This window comes from Jatropha curcas, unplaced genomic scaffold (genome assembly GCF_041381405.1).
Source record: "Jatropha curcas cultivar XTBG-Jc1 unplaced genomic scaffold, XTBG_Jcur_1.0 HiC_scaffold_1156_pilon, whole genome shotgun sequence".
Taxonomy (NCBI): Eukaryota; Viridiplantae; Streptophyta; class Magnoliopsida; order Malpighiales; family Euphorbiaceae; genus Jatropha; species Jatropha curcas.
The window spans coordinates 42,501-51,748 of NW_028322614.1; positions in this window are offsets into that span (position 1 = coordinate 42,501).

Consider the following 9,248-nt stretch of genomic DNA (forward strand, 5'->3'; position numbering starts at 1 on the left):
GGGCCCAAAGCGGACAATACTAACCAGGGCGGAGCCATGACAGTAAACATGATTAGGTTTATCAAAAATTTCAAAACCAGGAGGTTGTTCTACATACACTTCTTCATTTAGAAAACCATTTAGAAAAGCACTCTTCACATCCAATTGATATAACATGAAGTTTTTAAAACATGCAAATGCACAAAGCATTCTAATGGCCTCAAGTCTAGCAACCGGGGCAAAGGTCTCATCAAAATCGGTGCCTTCCTCTTGGTTGTACCCTTGAGCCACTAATCTTGCTTTATTTCTCACAACGTTACCTTGTTCATCAAGCTTATTTCTAAACACCCATTCTGTTCCAATAAAAGAATGATTTTTAGGTCTAGAAACAAGTTTCCAAACGTGGTTTATCTCAAATTCTTTTTGCATAGCAAGAATCCAACTTTCATCATTTTGAGCATCTTCTAAATTTTTAGGTTCTAATTGAGAAACGAAAGCAACATTACCAAAATATCTTTTAAGTTGAGCTCTAGTCATCATCCTTTTTGAGGGATTATCCATAATGTCTTCTTGGTGATGATACTTATGAAATCGCCATTCTTTTGTAAATTGAGAATCTTCATTTTGTCTTTCTGGCATTTGACTTTCAACTATATTCTGATCTTCATGTTCAACTTCTGGTTCAGCCTGATTATCAGTGTTCTGCTCACTTTCTGGCTGTTCTAGTTGTTCTGATTGTTCATTCTGCTTTTCATGATTAGAATCTACAACATCATCACTTTCTAATGTTTTAGATGTAGAGTCAGATTCATCAAACACAACATGAATAGATTCTTCTACAACTAGAGTCTTTTTATTAAACACTCTATATGCTTTACTATTACTAGAATATCCCAGAAAAATATCTTCATAAGATTTAGCATCAAATTTGGCAAGATGATTTTTCTTGTTATCTAGAATAAAGCATTTGCACCCAAAAATGTGAAAATAACCAATATTTGGTTTTCTACCTTTGTATAGCTCATATGGAGTCTTTTTAAGTTTAGATCTTACCAAAGCCCTGTTTAGAATATAATAGGCAGTGTTAACTGCTTCTGCCCAGAAATACTTTGGTAGTTTAGAATCACTTAGCATGGTTCTAGCCATTTCTTGAAGTGTTCTATTCTTGCGTTCCACTACTCCATTTTGTTGAGGTGTTCTAGGTGCTGAGAAGTTATGGAAGATTCCTGACTCATTGCAAAAAGCATCGAATTTCTGATTTTCAAATTCTCCTCCATGATCACTTCTAATTGCTGAGATTTTGTATCCTTTCTCATTTTGTATTCTCTTGCAAAGATGAACAACCATGTCATATGACTCATCCTTATTTCAAAGGAACAGTGTCCAGGTGAATCTAGAGTAATCATCTATAATAACAAATGCATAGAATTTTCCTCCAAGACTAGAAGGAGTAATTGGACCGAATAGATCAAGGTGTAGCAATTCTAAAGGTCTAGAAGTAGAAACCATGCCCTTGGATTTAAAAGATGTTCTGGTTTGTTTGCCCATTTGACAAGCATCACAAATGTGATCTTTTTCAAATTTCAACTTTGGCAAACCTCGAACCAAATCTTTCTTAGACAGTTTAGAAATAGGTGAATGCTTGCATGTCCAAGTCTTCTATGCCATAACCAACTAGAATTATCAACAGAAACTAAACATATATCCTGGTTATGCATATCAGAGAGATCTACTAGGTATATATTTCCAAACCTTTTTCCAACGAATAAGGTTTTATTATCATGCATGTTCTAAACTTCACAATAAGAAGGTTCAAAGATCACTCTTCTATTTTTATCACAAATTTGACTAACACTTAGCAAGTTATAATGTAATCCTTCTACTAAGCATACATCTTCTATTGAAGGATTAGAGCCTACGACACCAATACCAATGATTTTGCCTTTTGCTTTGTCTCCAAAGCTTACTGTACCTCCCTTTTTCTTTTCTAATCTGGTGAACTTCTTTCTATCACCAGTCATATGCCTAAAGCAAGCGCTGTCCATGTACCACATTTCTGTTTTCAGCTCACTCCTTAGGCACACCTGAAAAGATCAAGCAGATTTAGGTACCCAACTCATATTGGGTCCTGGAGGGTTAGTGGTAACAGGTGCATTTAGCTTACTATGATTTTTCTTTCTGTTGAAACTTTGATATTCTAAAGTCACAACATTAGAAACTGCATTTTTCATATTAAAAACACAATTCAGTTTAGAAATGCTATCATAGCTAGAACTTGTCTTTTCTTTAGAAAATGATTCTGAAATTGATTTTAGAATTCTAATCTCAGTTTTCAAAGATTCATTTTCAGAATTTAGATTTTTACATTTTTCTTCAAAATGTGTCAGATTTTCAGAAAATTGATTATTACAATTTTTAAGATATTTGATTTCTATGATGAGATCTTTGCATGTAACTTCTTGATAAAAAGCATCTTTCAAGTGATTACTTTCAAATTTTAATTTTTTGAAATCTTTCTTTAGAACTTTATGCTTTCTAACAAGCTTTTCAAACTCATTGCAAAGATTATTGTAGGTATCTAGAAGATCATTTTCTGATTCAGGTTCAGAAATACTTACAGTGCTTTCTTCATGTTTCTGGACCGTTGCATTTGTTTCGTTGATTTCAGCTTTCTGTGTTGAAGTCAGAGTACTGATTTCTTTGGAGTTAGAATCGATAGTAGCCATTAGACAGATATTAGCAATTTCTTCTTGATCACTGTGGCTTTCAGAATTAGAATCATCTGAATCACTCCAAGCGGCTACAAAAGCCTACTTCAACTTCTCTTTCGTTGACTTCTTTTTCAATTTAGGACAATTAGGCTTGATATGTCCGGGTTTGTTGCATTCATAACAAACCACTTCTGAAGGTTCTTTCTTAGGTAAGTTACCATTTTTGGGTGGAAAGTTCTTTTTGTTAAACTTTTTCTTAAACTTTTTTTGTGGCCTTCCACTCTTTCTATAAAACTTTTTAAATCTTTTAGCAATGAGTGCTAAATCATCACTATCAAGATCAGAAGAACTTTCTTCACTAGAATCTACTCTCAAAGCCAGTCCTTTCTTTTTTTTATCTTCTATGGTCAAAGAAGATTTCATTTCTTCTGAAACAAGAGCTCCTATAAGATAATCATAAGTGACGGGAGTCTCTTTGTAATTCATGATAGTTCCTATAGAATCCCATTTTTTAGGTAGAATTCTAAGGATTTTCTTAACAAGCTCATCTTCAGAAATTTCCTTACCGAGAGTTCTCAAAGGATTAACTATATTAGTAAATCTAGAATTTAACTCTGCAATAGTTTCTCCTTCCTTCATACTAAACATTTCATATTCTCTCCAAAGGATATTTATTTTGGATTCCTTTACTCTATCTGTACCCTCATAGGTAACTCTAAGTTTTTCCCAAACTTCTGTCGCAGATTTACATCCAGACACTTTGTTGTATTCTGTTGCATCTAAAGCATAATGAAGAATATTGATAGCTTTTGCATTTATAGCAATATCATTCCAATCAGCATCTGTATATTCTTCTTCTGTTTTTCTAACACTTTCATCTCCTACAATTCTCATGGGAATACGAGGACCAGTAATAACGTTCCTCCAGCAGTTTCTATCAACTGATTTCATGAAATTTTCCATTCTAGTTTTCCAATAAGAGTAATTAGAACCATTGAACAAAGGAGATCTAGAAACAGATTGACCTTCTAATGAAGTAAGAGGAAGTGAGGCTGCCATGGGATCTTATCTCTTAAGCGGTTAAGCTTCAGTAAGTTAAGAGCCAAGGCTCTGATACCAGATTGTGGGTCCCATATATGTATGGCACAACCCAAGAGGGGGGTGAATTGGGTTTTCTAAAAAATATTTTGGATTTTAAAAACAGAATATAGAATTCTAAGTGCAGCGGAAAAATAGAGAACTTGTGAGAATAAATTATGGATTAGAACTTCCTCATAATGTTCTATAAATAGACTTTGTAAAGTGCAGCTATTAATTATAACTGCTTCACAATGTCTTATTCAATATTAGAACTTCTTTATGACGGAAATCTATTGTATTTAGAACTTTCTCATAAAGTTTAGAAAATCATATAAGACAGTGTGAGAGACAGTTATTGAAATTAGAACTGCTTCACAAAGCTTTAATCAAGTTTAGAAAACTGATTAGAAACCCAAGTAGTGAAATATACTGTAAATAGAAGAACGGTTTAGAACTTGGTATATTCACTTATTAGAATTCCAGAGTTCTAATATTCAGAGAAGATAAAACTTATTTCAGTTTTTAGAACATTAAATCCATTAACGCTTTTAGCATTTCTAAAATATAAACAGAAGTGTAAGTAAAGTACTATCAAGCAAAACTTCAGAAATTAAAAAGATCAACACAGTGATTTATAGTGGTTCGGCACTAACTCGCCTACATCCACTCCCCAAGGCTCATCTTGAGATCCTCAACTATGTTATCTCTTTTCAAGGGTAAGAGACAAACCAACAGTACAAGGCAATAGATCAACACCTAGATCTACCCTTTATCCCACTAGATTTTCCAGAGGTTCTAGTTAACCTCAACCCTTTCTGTTTTTGGCAGAGTACAGAAACTCAATTCAAGACATTAGAATCTCTCTCACGGAGAAGGTTGCTTGATAACCTCTTTCACAATAGCTTCTCACCTAAGCTATTACAAAATTGTTTATCAAATAAAAACTTGTCTACTAAAGATTACAGAATCTAAATAGACAGACAGAAATGCAAATATAAGCACAGGAAAAAGAGTTTTTCAGATTAGAAAATCGTTTAGAACATAGAACCGTTTTTCAAAAGTAGTTATAAAAATTCTTTTCTCTTTAAAGATAAAAACGTGAAGTGTAAAGATGAAAAGAAAAATGGGGGTAGAGAGTAAGTTTTGAGAGATAAAGGATGTGATCAATAGGTGAATACTCTTAAAAGGAAAACTCTTTCTTCCACTTTGTTCAAAGAGTGAAAACTCCTTTTTATAGAGAGATTTGTGACTCTCGCTTTTAGAAAGTGAATATTTCTTTTTGAAATCAGAATATTTGCTTTCCTTATTTAGAAGATACGAAAATCTTAGTTACCAAAAATTTGTTTTATCCTTTTGGTAAGAAAATAAGAGATGATCTTCTTTTCCTTTAAAGATTTTCGAAAGCATTTTATTTTGGGAAATATTTTTCAAGAAAAAAAAAGATTCTACTTACTAAAAACGAAAAGAATAAGATCTTCCTTCGTTTTAGATAAGAGAATAAATTAAATTTCTTTAGATCTTCAAAGAGAGTTTCCGAAAAAGAAAGCATACGATTTATTACCAAAATCGTTAGAGATATAATCTCTTTTAATTTTAGGTAATTGAATCATTTGATTTCTTTTAAAGGAATTTCGAAAACAAAAATAATTTATTTTTGATGAATCTAATTTCCGAAAAAAAAATTTTTTTTATGAGAGAAAGATTAATTTATGTGCTTATAGATGAATTTTCTCTCTATCCTACAATGTATCCTAAATACCTAACCCTAGCTTCGGATATCTTCACACACTATGGATTTTTATAGGACTTGCCTTGTTCGTTTTCTTTCCATAAGAATTCTGCATAAAATAATATTAGCATAAATAATATAATTTAAATTTATTTGTTTTGTTTTAATCATCAAAATTCTGAGATTAGAATTTGACCCTTGAGCCAACATTGATTTTATGACTCATTTTAAATTTATTGTCAAGATGAAACACCTAGTACAATGCATATTGATGATGGAAGTTCGCAACCTCAAGATACAACAGTAACTACCGCAAGAGGTAAGTGAAGAGCAATAGCTCCAAGATCGGATGTGTGGGATCACTTCTTCAAATTCAAAGATGCAAAAGAGGATGTTAAAGGCAAGTGAAACCATTGTGGTAAGGAATTTTATTGTGATTCTAGAAGAAATGGCACTATCACACTTAAAAAATCACATGAATGCATGCAAGAGAATTCCTTCCAGTGTAGAATAAGACAAACACAATTGAATTTTCAATTGGTTGGAACTCTTAGTACTTGGAAATTTGATCAAGAAGCAATAAGAAATGCCTTAATTTTTATGATCATTGCTGATGAATTGCCTTTTAAGTTTGTTGAACACGAGGGTTTTAGACAATTTATGTCTATATGTTGTCCTCGATTCGGATTCCATCGAGGTGGACAGTGTCATATGATTGCTTTGATCTTTACATGAATGAAAAAGCTTATTTGAGATCCATCTTGCAAAGCAATAATCAAAATTTTTGTCTTACAACTGATATTTGGACTTCTATACAAAGAATCAATTATATGTGTATTGCCATTCATTTTATTGATAATGATTGGATGTTGCATAAAAATATTTTAAATTTTATACCAATTGTTAGTCATAAGGGTAGGGAGATTGGTAGAGAGATTGAAAGATGCTTAATGGATTGGGGTATTAACAAAGTAACCACCATTACTGTAGATAATGCAAGCTCAAATGATGTAGCTATTTCATATATGAAGGATAAAATAATTAATTGGAGTTCAAGCATTTTAAATGGCAATTTGATTTCACATGAGATGCATTGCAAACATCATAAATTTGATTGTTATTGATGGCTTAAAGGATATTGGTGGTTCAGTTAAAAAAATTAGAGAGGTGGTGCGTTATGTGCGACAATCTCCATTAAGGCTGAGGATATTCAAAGAATGTTAGAAATTGAAAAAATTGAAAGTAAATCTTTGCTATGCCTAGATGTTCCTACAAGGTGGAATTCGACCAACCTAATATTACCAGCTGTTGAAAAATTTTAAAAAGCTTTTTAGAGATTTGAAGATCAAGATCCTTTTTTCAAATCTGATCTAATTTGTGTTGGGTTGAATGGGGTTCTAAAAAAAGAAGATTGGGAAAATATTAGGAGGGCTATGACTTTTTAACAAGATTTTTATAATCTTACTTTGAAAATTTTAGGATCTTTATATGTAACCTCTAATTTATTTTTCCATAAAATTTATTTGGTTTATCGTCTGTTAAAGGAGTGGATATCTAGTCCTGATAAAGACATGAGGGGTGTGGCAATTAGAATGAAAGAAAAATTTGACAAGTATTGAGGAGATCCAAAGAAAATGAGTAAATTCATATTCATTGTTCCAATTCTTGATCCGAGGTATAAATTAGATTGGGTGCAACTTTCTATTTGCAAAATGTATGAGGGAGAATCACGTGCAAAGTTGGGGGAAGGATGTCAAAGAGCTTTTGTATACTCTATTCAATGAATATAAATAAGAAAACACTTGCACCTAAAACTTCAAGCACACCAATTGAGACAGTTGATAGCAATAATGAGATAGAAACAAGTGAAAGCCATCCATCTTTGAAAGTGAAAATGAGTAGAGAATCTGAATACAAACAATTTATGATGAATTCTTTGGGTGGAAAAACGAATAGATCGGAAGTTGATAAGTATTTGGATGAAGAAATTGAAGTGAGTTCAAAGAGGTTTGATATCTTAGTGTGGTGGAAGAATAACAATGCTAGATTTTCTATACTCTCACAAATAGTTCGTGATGTACTCACAATTCCTATTTCTACTGTTGCTTCTGAGGCTTCTTTTAGTACTGGAGGTCGAGTGCTCGCAAATAGTTCAAGTATTGTTATGCACCCAAGATTGGCTTCGAACATCAAACGTCCTATTTCTGATGAAGAAGACTTATATAATCTTGAAAAGTTAGAGAAGGGTAAGGAATTTTCAACTTGTTTGTTATTACTCATGCACTTACATCTCATAGTTGTATTTATTAATATGTTATCGGCTCTTTTATAGATTTACAAGGCATTGCATAAAAGCTGCAATCGATTTGTAGAATATTTTTTCAAGATCTTTGCTAATGTTTTTAGGTGTTATTTACTATTTATTCAACTCATTACAAATTAAAGGAATTCTTCTTGTTAATTTTACATTTCATTCCTGTAGCTTCAAGTTAATTTGATTTTTTTTTTCATTAATGCTGCTTCAAATTAATCTATTTTTTGTTTTATTTGTGTAGCCTCAAGGTATTGTTGCAGGATTATCTTTGTTAATGTTTTCATATATCAATTTGGATATTGATGTTAGTTTTTATATTTTGATTTGGATGTTGGAGTTAGTATTTTGATAAGGATGTTGGAGTTAGTAAATGTATTTGCTGTAGATTCACAAATATTATACTTCAAAATTATATTTGTATTGGAATGTTTGTAAACGTGATAGACCTTCTTGATGTTTGTATTTTTGTTTTAGTGATGCTATTTTATTTTGATGGATTATCCTTCTATTTCTTTAGTTGTATTGTTTTGTTTTGATTGATTAACATATTTGTGAAACAGGTGCAATAGCTTCATTTACACTTGATTATTGTTTGTTTTTATTTTCATCTTTTCGATTGGTTCGGTTTAATCAGTTTATTCGATTATTTCAGTCACTATGGTTTGGTTAAAATTGGTTCCAATTTAAGTTCAGTTCATTTCAGTTTTGCAAAATTAAACTTCGGTTTAATCGAGTTGGTTTATTTGGTTCACTCAATTTCAAGTTCGATTTTATTGATTCGGTTGGTGAATCAGACTAAAATTGATCGAACCGACCAAATGCTCAGCCCTACTCTTGGGATATTCTCCATTTCACCTGTGAGACAAAACCATGCAGGTCTTGCCCAATCCAATAAGGGATGGTGGTTGGAGTCGGGTGTGACAATTGGTACCTGAGCCGGACCCCCTTTAGTAGATGTATGGTTCGAGGACGAACCATGCGGAAACTGGTAGGCCTATGACATCTCGACCCGACAAAGCGATCCTAAAAAGGCGGGTAGAACATAACTCCTAGCTAGCTTCTAGGATGGCAAGCTAGTTAGGGGTAGTGGAATAGGGGACACATGAATGAATCATATCATATTTCGAAAAAGGGGAAGCTAATCCTCAAAGGTGCCTTTTGGTGGAATGGCTTGAAGAGTTGGAAGAACTTCATGGTTAAGCATACTTACTTAAGGGAAATCCTAAGATGGATAACCTCCTGCGAATTTCCCTATTTCACCTGCGGGGCAAAACCATGCGGGTTGGAGTCGGGGCATGACACAATGTGGCTAGAGTCAGGCGCGACACATTGTGTCATTGTTAGTGTCACAATATCTTTTATTTACATAATACACATAAACGATTCGATCTTATGTAAGAGATATTTACTGGAAAGGAAAATATTCTTGTGTAAT